The sequence below is a fragment of the Brachycentrus maculatus genome, unplaced genomic scaffold (genome assembly GCF_059751285.1).
Source record: "Brachycentrus maculatus isolate JH-2025_06_01 unplaced genomic scaffold, ASM5975128v1 h1tg000113l, whole genome shotgun sequence".
Taxonomy (NCBI): Eukaryota; Metazoa; Arthropoda; class Insecta; order Trichoptera; family Brachycentridae; genus Brachycentrus; species Brachycentrus maculatus.
In genome coordinates, this window is record NW_028280866.1 from 202452 (window position 1) to 222619 (window position 20168).

General features: G+C 36.1%; 1 protein-coding gene across 4 annotated transcripts in view; it reads left to right on the forward strand.

Annotated features, from left to right (window-relative positions):
- LOC148310001 (atypical protein kinase C-like) overlaps window positions 1-20168 on the forward strand; it is a 109246-nt gene that overhangs the window by 18069 nt on the left and 71009 nt on the right. The window lies entirely within an intron of this gene.

Sequence of the window (20168 nt, forward strand, 5' to 3'; positions counted from 1 at the left end):
TGTTTCTTTGTTGGATTTGTAATCTTTAAAAAAATATTTTCGCCATATTCAAATGATTTTTTTGGAGCTAGCGCTACTTGTAGACGTTTTGGATCACATTGCGGCCCTTATAATGGAGGCTGCAACTCAATCTGAGATGTTGGCGATAGTTATCGACATGCAGCATACTTAAATTTTCATCGAACCGATGCAGTTTTAACTTGTGGTGACTATATCGCATTTGGTGACTATATCGAATTTGGTGACCATTAGTATTCGATTGCATGTCATAATCAATTTTCTTTAATATAATTTTATAAATAAACATTGCAAAATGAGCCCTCGGCACGGGAAAAGTCAGTGAGGGCAGGTTATTGTAATTTTTAATTTGGCTTTGATAAATTAAAAATAAACTCGCAGGTATTGTGGAATATGATTGATGGGATGTAAACGGCGTAAGTGTAATAAAATGAGGGACATTACTGCTTTTGGGAAAGGAAATGGACGAGGAATAGTAATTACTATAGAAAAGAAAAAGAAGAATGGTGGCATCGGCTAGGGCAGTGTTCCGAAAACTTTTTCTATTCAAGGTACACCTACCAAATTCAGAAATTTCAGAGGTGCATATTTACCATATTATGGTAACATATTTAACATATCGCTCACTCCTTTCAAGAACGTCATAAATAAAAAATCGACAATTTTCACTTGTGCATGTTTTCGGAATGCCCAGAAAATGTACTATATCCCAGCAAAAGAGGCATATTTTTAACTTAATATTTACCCGCTTCAGGGCAGAAAGTGTTATTTTTGCATTTTGAAGAAAAGGTATTTTTTTATTTTTTTTTTAAATATACCAAATATTTTTCAAATGGAGAAAAAACTTTCAGATTTTACCTAAAAAAAATTGTTGCACAGTAAAAAGTTCAACAAGTGGCTTGATATTATTTATTTTTAATACATTGTATTTTTAAACTTTAAAAACGTTCTCCTGAAAAATCTTTTTTTATTTATTTATGACGTTCTTGAAAGGAGTGAGCTATATGTTTAATGCGAAATGTGAGTCTACTTAACTAAGCACAGGCAATCAAAATTTTGGAGCGATTGTGTTATTTTTACAAAACCAGACTTTTTTCCGCGGCACACCAACTAATCACCACGGTACACCAGTGTTTTTAGTTCCTTAAAATTGTGGTGAGGAAAAATCACGATCAGTTACTGGCAATGGTTAATTACTGCACATTTTACCCTATCATATATCACAAGTACCTAATATAATCGACATGTTTTTTTTGTATCTCTCGCGTTATTGGAAACGTCTTACCGTTCGACGAGGAGAAACTTCGTAGGGTATTATCATAATGTGTCCTCGTGACAGTAATAAGACGTTCCCGGGCATGATGGATGGCGGGCCGTGGGAGGGCCTGCGGAGGACGTCTCGCGCCGGCCCTGCCTAGCCCTAGTCCCTCTGGACCCGCACAGGTTTTTGCACATCATTTTCTAGGGTCAGGATTAATTTCGTTTTTCCTTAGTAGATATTCTTTTTGAAAAATTCATTTTAATTTTTATTTCACCGTACACATAATTACAAATTACAACAACCCTCACAGTGTTTTCCCGTGCCGAGGGCACATTTTACAATACAAAGTGAAATGTATTTGACGTAATACAGATGACGTCAATGAATGAGTTTAGGGTGAATGATGTACATTTTTGACATCTCAACCTAAATGAAGAAGAATATGGAAGTCCGGGGTATTTACAGGGCTTATGACCTGTCACAGGGTGGTTAAGCGATCACTTTACACACGTGCAACATTCACCATGATTGATAACCGCTCTACTAAAATTTTTGGAACTCCTACATACATATATCATTAATCTCGTGTCACTTTACAGACTGACTATAGTAGAGTCATCTGTGGTTAAATTGAGATATCTTTTATTTAGCAGAGACAATTTATTTTACACATTATCTATGCATGTAAGATCCTGACGGGGTTATTTTACATAACCTAACCGGATTATTTAACATTTGAAAATCATAACTTACTGTATATTGGAAAGAAAACGGAGGAAAAGAAGAATAGCAACAACAACTAGGGCACTCGTGGTTGCATACCTGTACTCGTGTATGCTTGTATTAGTTGATTATAAAAGCTACTGGGAAATTCATTATTTGTGAGGATTGATACCCACAAGTAATAATTTTAAAAAATAATAAAAAAACAATATGTACGCTTAAAATATCCATTTCTAGGTGCGATATATCTTAATAAAATTTAGCGTCATCTTGAAATAATCCGTGCCAACGTTTAAATAACCCTTTACGAAGTTCATCCCTTCGTTTCAAGTTTCGTGTTTTTGTCCATCTCTCATCCTCGGCCACCCTCGAGGTGCGGGGTGGGGGGTGGGGGTGGGGGGAGCGTAGCGCAGGTGGACTCGTGTAACACGTGGCGTTAGACATCTTTATCTGTTCCATTGAATCCACATTTTACAATGGACGGAACGGGGAATCGGAAGCGCCGAGTCACTTTATTTCCCCACATTACTTTTCATATTTCCCCATTCAGTAAAGGAATATTGTATCCCTCGGTGATTCCGGTGCCGCATTAAGGCGCTATTGCTGATTCGACTCGATATAGATCAAACGGCTCGCTGGTGTGATTGTACCGTCGCGTCGTGTAATATTATTTCAACTATTCGTTATCACAATAGACTTTCGATTTGCCGTGAAAAATAACGGTTAAACGATTTTCTCGAATAATAATAAATCCGAAAGAAAAAATAGACTGATTGCAGTCGAAATGCGATCCCTTAAAAGAATGTGCGGCAAAACGATGTGATAGATGTTCGAATGTTGAAATAAGGAATGAATTCAAGGCTGAGATAAGTATTATCGATCAAATTAATAAAGGTGTGTTGAGATGGTTTGGACATGTAGAACAAACGAGTGAAATAAAAACAGTAAAACAAATTTATGAGGCGAATGTTGTTGGAAATAGGAACAGAAGAAGAAGAATAAGACCGAAAAATACTTGTTGTGATCAAGTATGTCAAATACTTGAAAGTGGTCAGGTCAGGAGTCGGGACAATCGGCTGGTATGTATGAAGATATACATGAATGTGGAAGTGGCGAAGATTGCAAAGACAGAGTAGTGTGGCGTTCTATTCTCTCTGCGGGAAAGCGACGTGATAATTAGTTAGTTTAAAAAAAAACATTACAAAAAATGTAAAAATGTATCAAATGACTAAACACAATTTAAATATTTATATATGAACAATAAATTCAATATATTTTAAGCAATAACTTTTCTGTCATATTAAGCGACACTATTTCTTTTTAAATGTGAGATTCTCAATATCCTGCCACAGCCGCCTCCTTCCCCCACGCCCACCACCATCACCTTCTCCCATCTCTCCACATGTCCTACATGCCTCGGATGACACCATAGTACGCGCATAGTCAGACCGACACGCCTAACGAATAATGTCGTCTCTGTAAAAAACGCAGAAGTGACTCATTGGATATATGTACATTAGTGATGAGTACTATAAACTATTCGTAAATGATGTGTTATAATGATTTGATAAATCTCGTTTGATTTGTCTTTTTCTTGACATTTTCACCGAGTAAAAAATGTTGAAAAATACCTGGTAAATACAATTATTTCTTAAAAACTTTGTGACATGTGTTTCGATGCATTCCGCATCATTTTCTAACACCGTTACGGTGTTTGAATATGTAGTATTTACCAAGTAAAACTTAAATTAAAAAATGGTAGATATTACTACGAAGTGACTGTCGATTCAATTAATGTAACAAGGATAAAAGATACTTTAAAAAAAAAATAGAAATCGTGAGATACTATTTTGGTAGGTAGACATTTCTCATTGAAATATTTCAATTTACTGACGAAATTATCCGCAATCACTGATGAATATAGCACTGCATCTGAAGTGTTATCTTGATCGTAAATCACGTGAATGTAATGCGATGAGTCCTGCGCTTTAGGTACGCGTCAGGGTGATGTTACTTTTTGGAGTGTATCACTCGGTATGAACAATAGAATATTTTGGCTCTCCTGGAAATCGAAACGCCCTTACCACTACATTACGGAGGTGGACTTATCAGAGCAGAAAGGGCCAAAACAAATTTATAAACCGGGAAAAACTAGATTACGAAATATTGGTCACCGTGCAAAAATTTTAAGTTTTATATATTTCTGCATGTAACTCATTATTGTAATCTATAAAAGATATCTTGATCTTGATTCTTGATCTCCAAAACGGTCTTCTGTAGTTCACCCCTTTGTACATAGGACTTTATTCGCGGAGCGTGTCGAGATATCTGATAGTTCGGTTAGATGGCACGCGTGATGCCTCTCCAGGGTGATGGATTAAGGCAAAATGCCAATACTCACGAGATAACACTCTTCTTCTTCTTCTGTGCGTGTCATGTTAGACCCTCCTGACGTCGACTATCACTTGAGGGTAATTGTCCTTGTCTTGGGCAGCTCTAAACCCTGCCTCGGTGGTTCTGATCCCCGTCCAATCTCGCATATTCCGGAGCCAGGAGATCTGTCTTCTGCCCAAACCTCGTAGATCTTCTATTTTGCCTTTTACAAAATTACTATTCGTTAATAGAATACCCACTGCTAATCGGCATTTCTTCTACGTAAAGTAACTTTGCTCTATTTGTACCCAAATAATAACAGAACTTACTTAGAGTGAGGTATTGATTTCCTTACTTTAAAACATAAATTAGGTGTGAGTACTTATCTTTCCATTATATATCATATTTTGAGTTGGTAAATACTACCTCTTTACCTTCTGATAATTAATGAAGGGTGATTCAGTTGGTTGGGCCAGCGGTCGGCAAGCTTATTAGCCAAAGAGCCAACTATTCACGTTCCAACGATTATAATATTTTATTTACGCTATTTTCTTTTCCCTCTCCTATAGTGCCTACTATTCCTTCTTCATTTCACTTCCTATATTCTAGTAATATCCTTCGTCCTGCCCTTATTCATTTGCGTCATATGTGTCCCATCAAACATATTCCACTTCTATATCTGGAGAGCATGGATGATCACCCAGTCTTGATATAATCACGTTCGAGTTAAGACAGCGTCGAGTTCAATAATTTATGGATAGATTCATCCAAATTTAAAAAAAAAACTGAAAATTATTTCTCTTTGTTTGGACATTCTCAAACTAATAACATTAGTTTGAGAATGCCCTAACAAGGCGAAACAATCGTCACAGATTTTTTTTAATGATTTAAATTTTTTTAGTATCAGCGTTTGATTTTAATATTAAAAGTATAAATATGGAGTTCTACAAAATAAACGCCAAGTCATAAAATACATATTTTATAGTTTCAGGACCCTATGTATTTATATATTTTTTGATTAATTTTATTCTCTTACCAACTTGTTCCAAAAACAACTACGTACAGTAAGTATATGTTCAGTGTGTGCCTACGAGTGTGTGTGTAGTTTCCACATCACCGTCCAGCCGAAGTTATGGGATCCCGGTATTGTTGAGCACCTCCGCGGGAATAATGATCCATTGTTCTTCCAGACATTTCTACTAAAGCTGGAATTATTTTCACAATGCTCCCGGTAAATTCAGATAGAAAGCCCCCTCGACGATCCGACGACACGTTGTCACGGATCAGATGGAAAGAAACAACATTTTTGTACCGTATGTCGGGGCGCAGTTTGCTATAGTTGGTAAGCGCCCCCTTCGCGGCTCGAGGCACTCTCCTCTAATGGCGGCCGCTCCGGCACTCCTGGTTGCCCCCTCGCGGTGGAGTGGGCTCCTCACCTCCGAGCAGACATAAGCCCCCATCCTCGAGTCCGCTTCCATACGCCAGTTTACGGCAAATGAGTAAAACGGCACGCGACACGCTCGAACGTGAATCGCGGGGATTAGATAATTTAATTTTCTTTTCATAACTTTTCCGTCATAAATATTTGATTCGGTTACGGTGCGGAGGAATATCAAGTTACCAGTAGTAAAACACACTTCGGGTACGTTTCCTTTATACTTTATGACTTTTCGCGCTGTATATTTCTGTACACGTGTCTAGTTAGTAGCGATATAACCCGGCGCTAGTGGAACTCGAGTAAGATATTCGCCGGCAAAAGTTTCGCTTCTTCGTAAATAGAGGTGGGCAATTCCGGTCAATCGAAAGATCGGCATCAGTGGATCTGTAGGACTCAAATGATTCGTTCATTAAGACCGGATCAATTAAACATGGACGTCTCGTCGTACGCATCGGAAAAAACATAGATTATTATCCGATTCACTGATAAATTGTGAGGCAAAGGTACAAAAAGTCGGGTTAAAATTTCGCTATCTTGAAGCCTTATTTTTCCCAATTTCTTTGTGCGATTCATTTTTAGCTCATAGATCCGTCATTTATCTATAAATCAGTGAACAGATCAGCGTGAGTTAATGAGATTGACTCAAAATTTAGATCCTGTCACTCGAGTCGCTCGAAACAGAACGGTGTATTGAGATCCGGTCGTCCACGAATCATTCTCGTCTTTAACATTTCTCGCCATAATCGTTACTGCTGCGAAGTTGCCGGAGCTCCAGTCGTTACAATGTTTCGGAGCCCGAAATTGAAATTCTAATAGCCGTAATTTTTCGTCTCCCGTTAATATTTCAAACGCATTTACGTCCAGCAGGCATTGTTTGCAGACGTACAAATATACTTTTAGGAGCGGAATGTTTTCCTCCTACCCCAACAGCGATATTTCAGCGCTCTCTCGTCGTGCATACTGCGGTCGCTTGCTATTAGAAATCGTTTTAAATATTTGTTCTATTTTCCGTCATGAACTATGGTATGGCGTGATCGGAGAACTCTATTTACTGCTCAAGTGGGATTTCCAAACAAAGTTTATTCGTCTTATAAAATGCCTGTGTAAATTTCATGAATTGATTCAGCAGTTTGTGGTAATATTTATCCATTTTTAATTTCAATTTTACTCGATAAGTACCACTATTTTTCAAAATCTATTGTGACACGTGTTTCAATGCATTATGCGTCATTTCCCGATGCGTTCCGCATCTTATACGGTGTTCGAAAATGATGCGGAATGCATAGAAACACGTGTCGTAATAAATTTTAAGAAACAGTGGTGCTAAACATTTAAAACTTAAATGAAAAATACATGTGTAAAGTTTACTTTTAATAAATTCCAAATCTTTATATATACGCCTACGTGGAATTTATCAAATCACCTAGTCAAATCTACTTATTTTTTTATACGTCGGAAAATTCGTGCCCACTTTTCACATACGAGACACATTTAAGAAATACTCGTACAAGTTACACACAAAATGTAAATTTTATAGACAAAATTATACGTGAATTAAGAAATTTTACTGCTTTGTCCATACTCAATCAGACTTGGCGATTGTATTAACACATATTGTGGTTTCATTAGAAAAATGCATCGTGACATTTGATGTGGCATAAACTAATAACGCAGAACGGGTGCAATGAGTTAAGACATTCGTGCCCAGTTCAAGGCGTGGTAGTATTTATTGCATTATTATTATGCACTATATTAAACGGTCGTATAAAGTTACTGACCGTACTTGTAAATACTAGGTAGTCGGTAGCGTGTCCCGGTCGCAGTTCCTGTCGCGGCGGCTGATGAATGGACCCCCTGGGACCACACTAGACTACACTACACTACACTATGTATTGTTCTTTACTCATCGAAACTCCCCTGTGATGAATTTGTTATTATTCAATTTAAATTGATACTATGTTATAACTAACCACGGAATGTCGAGTGATTCGTTCGGCTGTTACTGCTAACTTTGTAACTGCAGTCCAGCGAGGTTTTAAGGGGAAGGATTTTTCTACATATTTCATCGATATTTTTTATTTGTTATTTTTTAAGGAATTACTCGCAAAGACTCTATTTTAGAGGCTCGTATGCAAGTAGGATTGTAAGGTTGTCGATTTTTTACTAATTAATTTTACAGGTTTCATCGCTTTCGTGACATCATCAGACTAGTAAGTGAAAATAATAATTTATCTTTAAGAATTCAGTACTTACCTTAGTCTCAGTTAATGACTGACGTCGTGCGACCCCATATAAAGTCACGGGTTAGATTTTAAATTAGGTTGCCATTTAAAATAAGTTTTTTTCTTGAAATACCTATTTGGTTACTCTGACCTACTTTTACTTATATTGTCTCACTGTCCCGAAATATTACAATCGATAATTGCTAATGTGTCTAGACATACTGCACAAACTACTATTAAACGTTCTCGACCGGTTGGCTGCAGTTCACTTCCCAATTAGCATGGTCATAAATTTTTTAGAAGTATTAATGAAACAGTTATTTCGATTTATGTACTTAATTTTATCGCTAATTATAAGAAGGCATGGTGTTCCTTGCGCTCCAGGTACTTGTATATGGAAATGAAATATATATTTTTTTAAATGTGTTTCAACTTGAAATGAAACACGTATCGTTCTTCCCTTTTTCAATAAAAGAATAATAAAGTCCGAGATCTCGGGGCTTACGACCTGGCGTTTGGCTGGCTTAAACGATCACTTCATACCCTTGTGCAACGTTCACAATTCTGCCCATTATTGGACATCCATATTGCATTAATTATTGAAACCTTTTTTAATTATTGTACAAGTATATGCAATGGTTTTAGGTCCTTCCACATACCGGCAAGGTTTTCGATACATTTGTAAAGTAATTTTTGCGAAAACAGTTGAGGAATCGATGATGTATTTATTTAGGTTATTCCGTTTGAATATAAGTGAGATTCATTCTGAATTATTTCGCATATATTTTTTAGGAGATCCTGAAATAACATTTTCTTCAAACTTTATTTAAACAAATTCTTTATTTCACCTTTAAATTGACATCTCAACCATAGCATGATCAATCCAGGGTCTGATATAATGAATAATATTGATATTGAAATATATTTAATGGGACCTGGGAACGAAAGATATTTAATGGGAAATACTTGAAGAAATAAATAATTGTGATCGTGACTGTTTTAGTCGCCATTTAATTAACTTTAATATTATTTGGGCGATTTCCAAAATATACACTTGATAATTGCCTCCAGAATGATAATTGTATGCAGAAAATGGGCGCACTGCATGTGATGCGACGGACTTGTCATTGCGCGAAATAAACTAATAAAGGATATCGTTACTCACTCCCTCTATTATTAAAATTACTAAGCAAACGGGAAGCGGGACTTAACCGGGGATAGCGCTTTTCCCGGTCGTGTCATAATTTGTGTACAGCGGTACATGCGTCATAAAGCGCCTGCCCAACCTTTAATTCAACATCCGCAGTGCACTAATTGTGGGACAGACGCCCTGTATGCAGCATCAGAGGTGGGTGAAAGCCGTTCATTTACAAGATCCGCATCTGCAGATCTGTATAACTTATTCATGGATCTTCTTCAAACCATCATCCACACCCGATGATGCATAGGGCACTGCATCATACAAACGTATTGTTATCTTGATCATTAACACACGAAGGAAAGATGATCAGTCCTCCGCTTCAGGTGCCAGTCCAGGGTAATATTGAATACATATTAGAGAGAGAAAAAATCACTCATATTTATTTGACCCCTCCCTGGGAATCGAACCCGGGATCTCAAGTACGGTAGCCAAGCTGACATTATACTACGGAGGCAGACAACAAGGATACATTGATAAATTGTGGAGGCAGAATCAATAATAGTATTCGGATTTTTTTTGTTTTTTTCTTTATTTTATGAGACGAATGAATTTGAAAATAGGAGTAGAGAAAGACCGAGGAAAACTAAATATGATCAAATGTTTCAAATGCGTAAATGTGGTCAGGTCAGGAGTCGTAATAATCGGCGAGTATGTATAAGGAGATGCATGAATATAGAAGAAGCGAAGATCGTTGGCAAGACAGATTGGTGTGGCGTTGTATTCTCTCTGCCTACCCCTGAGGTGAAGCAGCGTGATGAATAGTTAGGTAGTTAGATATTTTGTTTATTCATAGCGGCATTTTTCCCCGGCCCACAATCAGTGAATTCCGGAACCTGTGATTCGTCAAGCCAGTGAACGGGTCAGCGCTAGTGAACCAGACTCACTCAAAATTGGGATCTGTTCACTCGATCGGGTGGATCTGAAACCCTTTGTTGACAACTTCTTGTACCGCACATTTGTATGGAGAATGCCTGTATTCTCTGAAATTTCCGGCAGTAATTTCTTATCGACATAAAAAAAATATAATCGCTAGTTTCTTATGACTTTGAATCTTAAAAAATAACCGATCTGCAAGAACGTAAAAAAATCTGTAAAGGTATTTTTTAATATAGCAAAAATAATGGAACATGTTTTTTCAATTCATTAAGTTGTAATGTACCCTGCCTATAAGCCTAACGGATATGGTAAGAAAACGTGATACTCTACTTAAAAACATTTGTTTATGCACATGGCCTTGCTTTTTAACATAAAGTCCGCATATTTGCGTCTTTGAGGGATTATTTTTTTAATTTGAACTGGGGAAAATAGAAAATAAACAAAGAAATAAAAAAGTTACGCTATTGTAAGTTTGTTCGCCTCAGCAAAAAGGGGTTAGACCTCGGAAAGTTGGTGCGCCCTCAGCATTATTCCAAGTTGTGTTTATCTGCCGTATAAAGTGGTTGGTTCAGATAAAATGCCCGATGTCGTACAATGTCGCCATCTCGGCTAGAACGCTGGCCAAATGCCAAATTCGAGGTCCTTTTTGCCAATTTTCGCTACCAAAGTACGCGCGCAAACGTTTGCACATTTGCTGATAGGTCCATACCTATGTGTCATGTTAATATGAATTTATACGCGGTGACTGATTTGAAATTTATTAAAAAGGTCAATTTGAATATAACGTTTTCTTGGTTCAAAAAATTTATCTCGGTAGCTAGTAATAACTTTCACAACATTTTGAGTATGTCTTAATGCTTGTTCACAAATCTGCGTTTCTTCACTTACTATTTATTTGTAAATGTTACACGTGTGCAAAAGTGATCACTTAACCAACCTTTGACGGGTCATAAGCCCTGTAAATACCCAGACTTCCATATTCTTCTTCATCTTCGTTGGGATGTCAAAAAATGGAAATGAACAGTGATTGATTTTCCGACTAATTTTTTAAAATTATTTATGAGTTTTAGTTTATTTTTCACGTTGTATATTTGTATTTCAAAACGTAATTTTCTTCCACTTTTTTCAGAATTTTAATATTGTGATTGCGAATCGCATTCAGTTAGCAGTGTGCCGTATTTATAAATAGTATATAAGAAGAGTACCGTAAAGTGGGTATACTTTGCACCATGGGTGATACTTTGCACCACCTTCTGTAAAGAAATTGTAGAGCTGGTCATCTCTGATACATGTCATTTTTCATTCTACTTTCTATTGTTTCTGATAGATGGCACTTCAATCTACTTTTTAGTTTACAGAAGTAACAGTCGGTCGCTATTGCTTCAATGCGTTTTTCCTGTCCGAACGTAAAGAAAGTTTTCTGTCTGAAAATTGTGTCCGAAAAAATCCAGTGGAATCAGTATACTGAAACTAGTTACAACAAGCGAGTGGTCTCTAAATCGTAGGTAGATAGGCCCTGCTTTTCTCAAATGCTGTATTTTTTAGTTACATTGTCAAGTTTTTGTAAAAATAATATTTTTTTAAGAACTGACTTGTATTGACCACATTTGGGGTAACATTGCACCAAGTGCAAAGTATCCACAAAAGGCCATAGTTAATTAATTTGATGAAAAGTCTTAAAACGGCTAATACCACTTGACATGTTTGCTAAATATCTATAGGTTTTGTGTACTTACTTAATTCCTGATGGTATATTTTTTTCAAAAATTTCAAGAACATACAAACAGCGGCCTTATGCCAGACGATACTGCGATTTTACACCGAAGAGAGTGGAGCAGTGTTTGGAGGCCATTCGAAATGGTGCAATTAGTCAAAGAAAGGCTGAAGAAAATCCCCAGAAGGACGATTAACTATAAGCTCAAAGGTCAGCACACAAAACCTGTGGGAAAACCTCCGATATGTGACAAGGGCGAAGAGCAATCCTTCGTAAACTGCATAGTAGACATGAGTGAGTACGGTTTCCCAGTGAGTGTTTTTAACATTCGCAACATTCTAATAGCCTATTTGGATAGATTTGGCAGAAGAGTACGAATATTAAAGAACAACGTACCAGGCTCTGAATGGATAAGATCATTTTTGCAAAGACATAAAACCTTGACTGTTGCTAAAACTAGTCAGTTGCTTAATCGGTTGCCATTAAAAGCGTATGACGATGACGTGCGCCAGAGTTTTCAACAGTTTTTGGAAGAAAACAGATTCAACCCAAAGAATTCAGTCTTAAAACGCAGGAAAACGATACCGATAGAACCAGGTAAGAGCATTGCTCACGATCCAAATGTCGAAATGAACGTTGACGAGACACAAATGCTACCTGAACCAACTACATCAATGATCCCACCTTCCGCATCGAAACTTCCAGCATATCTAGCATTAACTGATTATAGTTACCACGGAAGCTTTGAGGAAGAGGGAGAAGAACAAAAACGATGACTGAAATCAGTTATCGTATTTGTTCTTCCGTTTCATTAGGACCAGTAAAAAAGAAGGTGAAAAAAGGAAGAAGAAAAGAAGGAGAAAAATTTCCGGGACAGATTTTGGAAATAAAGAAAGACAGAGCTGTTAAATCCATGCAGGAGAGTCTCAAATCGTGGAAGTGGCCGATGAAGGATGACTTTCTTCAATATTCTTGAAAGGATGTAGCGGGTTCCATAAAAGAACCGAAAATGCAATCCAAAAGAGGTTTCTTTACCGTCCCGGAACTTGACCATATTTAGACCTAATTTAATTTTAATTCCTATTACCTATGTAGTACGATATGTTTTAATATCCACCTTTTATTTTATATAATTTTAAACCTTCAGTTTTGAAAAAAAAAACATTTTTGTTAGATTTTTCAATATTTAAAAAAAAAAAATCTATCAAGTGTCTTATTTTTCCATAATTATACAATATTATAATCTGCATTTAGTGAACTGTGAGCCAAAACCCTTCATAAGGTGCAACAAAACTTGTAGGATAGCCTTTACTTTGCATCAATTTGGATTCTAGTACGAAAAGTGTAGAGAAAATATCATGGTGCAAAGTTGTACTTTACCCCGGGATACTTTGCACCAAAATATAAATATATAAAAAAAATATAGGCAAAATAGATAAAAATTTAAAAACATATCAGACATGTTACAGGTATATGTGTTATTACATTGCAATAGTTGAAACCTCAGAAAAAGTAAAAAACCTGATCTGAATAGACAATTTTTTGAAAAAATGCAATATTTTGGTGCAATGTATACCCACTTTACGGTATTTTGAATTCTTTCATCCGTCTGTTTTTTTTCTTTCTAAATCCTGGATTACCGGAAGTTTTCCGATAGGTTCCGGGGAGCGCTGAATATTTATGAAGGGCTGAAGATGACAAAAGTTTTTTTGTCGGAGTTTTGAATTTTTAATATAAACCTGTCCCCCCCCCCCTATATCAACCCCCAAACCATCTTCGTGGATCTGTTTAATCCCCGAGGACTTAGAGGACTGTAAATATAATTAATTTAACTTTAAGGTCAAAGGTAAAGTGTATCAAATTTTAATTTCTCATTATTTTTTTAAGTGGTATATTTTTAATTAGTTTGTGAGATGATCTACAATTCGATACGCCTAACGAATAACGTCGTATTTGTGAAATTAGTACTTTACAGTAGAGTGAAATTAAAAATAGTTCAGTTTTTAAGTTGTATTACACAAAGTGAATTATGAATAATAAGTACAGTGTTTTATTACCATACCACAAAGTTTATTTATTAAAAAAAAAGAGAAATATTTGTTTTTATTTTTATTATTTACACAAATATTTCAATTTCATACTATTTCTGTGTGCCTAAGCGGATCATTATTAGAAATAGGTATTAAATTGAGGTAGAGGGGGTTCGAACCGAGAAGCTCTGACTCAAGAGTCCGCGACACTAACCACGGGACCACAACCCGACACGTTAATAGTGCTTTTAAGATATGTATAACAAAAAAATGACATATCGAACAATACTTACCCACAAACCTTTGCTGTACTGAAAACTTTTTATTATTCAGAATTAAAAGGCATATTAACCTATAATAAAATAACAACTATGTAGTTATATAAAATGCAGTTCCACCAAGAAATGTCAGTACAAAACTTAAAGCATATTAACCTATTAAATTAAATAAAGACATGACCTAAATCGCATTTCAAAGAAAATTGATAGTTGAAATTTAATCAATTAGTGTGCCAATTTCCTTACGTTTTTTCCTACAAAGAATCCTTTATTCGACGATGACGGAAAGAAGAAACAGCAAAAGTTGTTGTATCATTAAGTACTAAGTATTAATTGAATTGCTTTTTCTGTTGTTACAGGTAAGTTTTCCGGTATTACATTACATGGCGACCATAAATACTAGACTTATTTGCTATAGAAGGTAAGTAATATGAATATGTATTTATCGATATTATTTGTTATGTCGGACACTGGATTATTCACCCTATGTCTCTGTGGACTCTGATGAGATGTCAAGTGCATAAAGTGATTACTTTATAAACATATGTATAAAGTGATCGCTTAAGCCAGACAAATGCCAGGCCGTGAGCCCTAAATGCTCAGACTTACATCTTTTTTCACAAAAAGGGAAGAATGATACATACATCAAATCAAGTTGAGACAACTTTAATATAACACTCTCCTTATTATTCATCGTTTACATTGTGTAATACCACTTAAACTATAAAGTAGTATTACACTAAGTGAATGATGAATGATAAAGAGAGTATTATATTACCATACCACAAGTTAACAATGCTTTTAATATACAAAATACACCTTAAGTAATAATTTATGTACATACTTACATACTCACAAGTGATTCACGTTCTATATTAAAACTCTTAACAATTTTCTCGCGTTAACACTTTTCTGCAGTATCCTTCGACTCTTCCCCGCCCACACCTCTAAGTTCTCCCAAAACTTGTACAATCTTTGTCGGGAACAGATTCCCCCAGGAACCATTTACCGATCTCAAACTCTGCGAGGTTTCCCCCAGCGGGTGTTTTGCCGTAAATATTTGTTTGTTTTTGCGACTTTTAAAATTTACCGTACCGTCTAGTGTTAAAATAATATTTTTACGAATTCCGGCGAATTCGGTTGGAAATATAATAAAAGCGAAGGGAGATCGAGGAAAACATTGCACGATCAAGTATTCCAAATGCTGGATAGTTGACACGCCAGGAGTCGGAATCATCAGGAGGTATTAATGAGGACATGCATGGATGTCCTCGTTAATACCCGACTCACTAACTGACCATCACGCCGCTTCACCGCAGGGAACATAGAACGCCACACCAATCTGTCTTTGCAAACAATCTTCGTCTCTTCCACATTCATATATCTCCTCATTATTCCGACTCCCTATCTGACCAGTTTCAAGTATTTGAAATACTCGATCTTGCCAAGTTTTCCTCGGCCTATTTTCTTCCAATCCTTGTCCGCACCCAACGGTGCAAAGGGCACTGCATCGTATCGACGCAGTGTTATCTTGATCATTAGTTTTATAGAGGCAAGTTGTTCAGTCCTACGCTTCTTTTTACCAGTTCAGAATGATGTTAAATAAACATGTTGATAAATGTAAACATATGTTTATAATTATTATTTTTTGTATTGAAAATTTTATCCACTTAATTCCGTTCATGCTACAGCAACAACATTTTCGTATTGTGTTTATCAATCCATATCATCCATATGATGCTGTGATTCATAAGCTGGTCGATCTCAGTACATATACTCAGTGAACAATAAGGCAGTGTTAATAATTAGTTGAAGACACTCACCCGGACACTAAAATACCAGATACCCGTCTTATGCTCGGAATTTGAGGCATAAAGAACTTTGCCCACTCATCTTTTAGGTCGTCCAATGCCAAGTTTTCTTTGAAGCGCTATTATACAATGTATTCTTCCCTATAATAGCGTCTCGTCCGTGTATCTTAGATTTTTCGCTATTGCGTTGAAAAGTTTGCGTTCGCGTCTTTATGATTTCGATCTCCTTACGCACGCACGATCCGCCATCCGCCATCCGCCACAATAGCGCCCCGATGGAGGATATTCCATGCACAATGGCGGGCGTGTTAGCCTCCCGGGGTGTTTGTAATCGGACAGTAACGAGATTGCCCCCAGACAACGGCTCCCAGATTTTCATTATGCGTGTGTGCCTAGAGAAAAGATTTATGAATCGTTAATGGCTCGATACACAATGTATGCGTGGTGTGCCTAGAGAAAAGATTTATGAATCGTTAATGGCTCGATACACGATCTTATACAAAAAAAAATCAGGTAATTTGAACTATATTTTATTAAAATCCGATCTATTAACAACCCTAGTCAAAATTGTATTCTATAACATTTTTGGGTATGTCCAAATCCTCTGTCAATCTTTAAGTCCTATTTTCAGGTGTTTCCCAGTATGTAAAGTAATCCGGTTAAAATTTTGAATACATTTAAATAAAAGCTTTCTCGAACCGACCATAGATGGTTCCAGTGAACTCACACATGAAGCGTCATAAAATTAATGATAAATGTAGTAGTTCTAAAAATTTGAGTAGTGTGGTTGTCAATCATGGGTAGAATGGAGAATGGTGAATGTTGCACTTAACCAGCCCATGACAGGTCGCAAGCCCTGGAAATACCCAAACTTCCATATTCTTCTTTATCTATGTCGAGATGTCAAAATATAATAATAAAATGCAAAACCTCGGCAATGATTTCGCGGACCATATCGATATCTGGAATATGTCACTTCCTAACAGAAAGCAATAATGATTTTAGTATTTCAGGCTAATGCATAATTCCTTGTTTTATATGTTCATACTTGTTTAGATGAGTACTTTTCGAACCAATGATATATTTTAAGAAAAGAAAACATTATTTTATCCTAAAGTACACAAGTTTATGACATGCAATTAAATACGACATGGCCGAATGATGCGATCTATTTCAAATTATCAACGTACCAACTAATCTAGTCATTTCGTTTAAATGATTAGAAAATGACCATTTTCGGTCACTCCGATCACTGAAAACGTTGATAAAACAATGCAACAATCAGAGGTGCTTTTATTTATTAACAATTGTGTGTCCGTTTACTATGGTGTCGAGAAACCAAAACCATTTTATCCATCAGATGAAATGTCTCGTTAGTGCTGACAAGATAATGCTGAAGGAATCAAAATAAAGCCCTCGTGAATGTGTCATAACGAAAGCAATACAGAAAAGCCGCATGTTTTTCCCGTAGTCTACTTGTCCGAGAAAATTAGTCGAGGGATTCTCCTCATCTCGACTCAGTGAGGGGATGGCTAGCTTGAAAATACCCATTTAAAATGTGTTTTATTTTAAAAGATACTTTAATATGACAAATGTTTTATTATCATTTACGCATTCAGCATATAACATGCACAATCAAATAAAAAAGAGAATCAAACCAGCTTTATTACTATTTCTTAAAATAGTTAAAAATGGATAGATTTTACCACAAAGTGACTGCCGAATCAATTAATGAAATCAGTTTTGAATCATTAAATGATTTGGCAGTACTCTGTGATATCCATTTTTGATCAAAGTTTTACTTGGTTCATACCACTATTTAAAATCACTATATTCCATTTGCATACCTACCACTATAAATAGTGGTATATAGCAAGTAAAACATTAATTTAAAAATGATATTTTATGTAATAGTTATGGTCAGAAGTAATAATACTGTTGTCTTTACTTATTGAATATTTTATCATTTTAAGTATTTCAAAAATATAAAAGACATCCGAAATAATAATATTGAATTGGTGCATTTTTTTAAAAGTTTTTTTTACTTTGTTATAAATAAACATACATTTCTTTGATATGAAGACATTTTAGATAGGTTAAATGTCGATGGAAGTAAGTAAAATTTAGCTAAAAGTAAGGCATAAGTTAGATCTGTTCACTCGTGTCGTTCCAGCCCGTGTCCGACATCAAACATGATTAGCAAGAATGGCTCCTTAACATGATTAGTGATTAACAATTACACGAACAGTACGCCAAATGTGATTGTTCGTGCCGCGCGCACGTGGCAGCGCGCACGCGCCCCTTGCCCGGAGCCGCGGGCACCGCGAGCGCCGCCAGCCCCGCCGAGCTCCGCCGACTGCAGCCGAGCGGAGCCGAGCTCAGCCGAGGGGAGCCGAGCTCTGTTGATAGGGTTGTGTAATGATTTCCCACCGGAAAACTCCCAGTGAATAGCAATTTCATCCAAACGATTTGGGTAAGACAACACGCTGAACGGTGAACACGTCAAAGACGTTTCATCTCCAATTTATAGAATCAACATCAATTTATAGTCTCCTTTTAACTCAACTCTCATTTCACGACACGGTCTTACGCATGCATGAAATTAAATATTACTCTTTTACATGAAATATTAAGTTTTAACGATACAGACATAAGATATCAAAAATCTCATTTTATTTTAACTTAATTTTATTTGTAGTTTGTTGATAGTTTAATAAAATAGTTACAGCAAGTTACACACATATACATATAACAAGAACTTGTACTGTTCCTTTTAAAATATTTCACATTTGTAAAAATACCAGAAGAAAAGGGTAAAAAATCGAAGCATATTCACCGTTAACCAATTTTGATGAACGATAAATATAGGAATTTTGTTTAGAGTTCGACCAACTCTTGGGAAGCGCTAAGGTGTGAGTTATCCTAGTGATTCGAATGGGAACACAACTACAATTTACCAATCTAATAATCAATTGTAGTTTTTTTGTACATTTATCTTTCTTTATCTAATTTTAATTGGTTTTTTATTTATTTATTTAATCTTCATGTACAGAAAATAAATAAGTACATTGGCAGGCTTATTGCTAAAAAGCGAAATTTCCAACCAACCAAAAAAAGACTAGTGATATTATCAAAAAGTTTGATACCATATATATAGCTGTTTGCAATCAGAAGGTAGATAGTACTTCAACATTTAAAGAAACGTAAATTACCAATTGGTGGTAATAAAGATTTTACTACTGCTTTAGAAAATATAAACATAATTTTAATCCACTGGTTCCCAACTAGTAACTAGTAATCTCGTGCCCCCTTGCCCAAATTTCTTGTCGCCTGTTGGGAAGGAAATTGGCAGAATGTCCCCTCATAGAGAGAATGGAGGAATAAAAATATATGACCCACTTCCCAGCTCCTTCCTTCCGTTTCCTAAGGCCTCTCTTACTCCCTAGAAGATCTCTCCAACGCCTACGCGTTAAAACATTTTTTTCTTAACTTTCTTCGATTTTTAATATAGTACGAAAGTAAGAAATAATACCTACTAATGACAACCCTATGCAGTATCACTATCCTTCTCTCGTGTGTCTCCCCTTCCCCCTCCCCTCGCCCCTTGCTCCCCACACATCTCCTACCTCTACTAACCTTACTGACACACATACTCCGCTACACTCTGTGCCAGAACTCATTTTCTGTTGTTTCTCCCATGACATGATTCGAATATTTCCGAAAAAAACTTAATTATTTTAAATGACTTAAATTACCTGACGAATCATTAAATTTATACTTATTTTGTTGTGTGTTATACTATGAAAATTTAAAGTTCATTATTTAAGATACCTATGTTCATATCGATAATTGAAGGTGCTGTAATGTACACGATAATTTAAAATTGATATCGGTAGTACTTTTACTTTCTCAATATGCGTGTTGTCACGCACGTTTTTTTATGCATATAATAGTAAGTTACTTTATATTCAAGGTTTGTACCCTAATGAAGGATAATCTGTCTTAAGGTGTATTCTTTTTCTTGCACCAAATAATTTTATTATATTATACCGCTCATTTGTCGCAACAATGACGTAATTACGCTTTTTTAAAAACAAGTTTAATATGTCAAAATGTGCGAAAAGACTATTTACACCGGGAGAAACATCGACTGAATTGATTTTGTGGTGAAATGCTGCGAGATGGCGCGAGTGTCATTGTAGAATTTAGTAAAATGGCGCCAT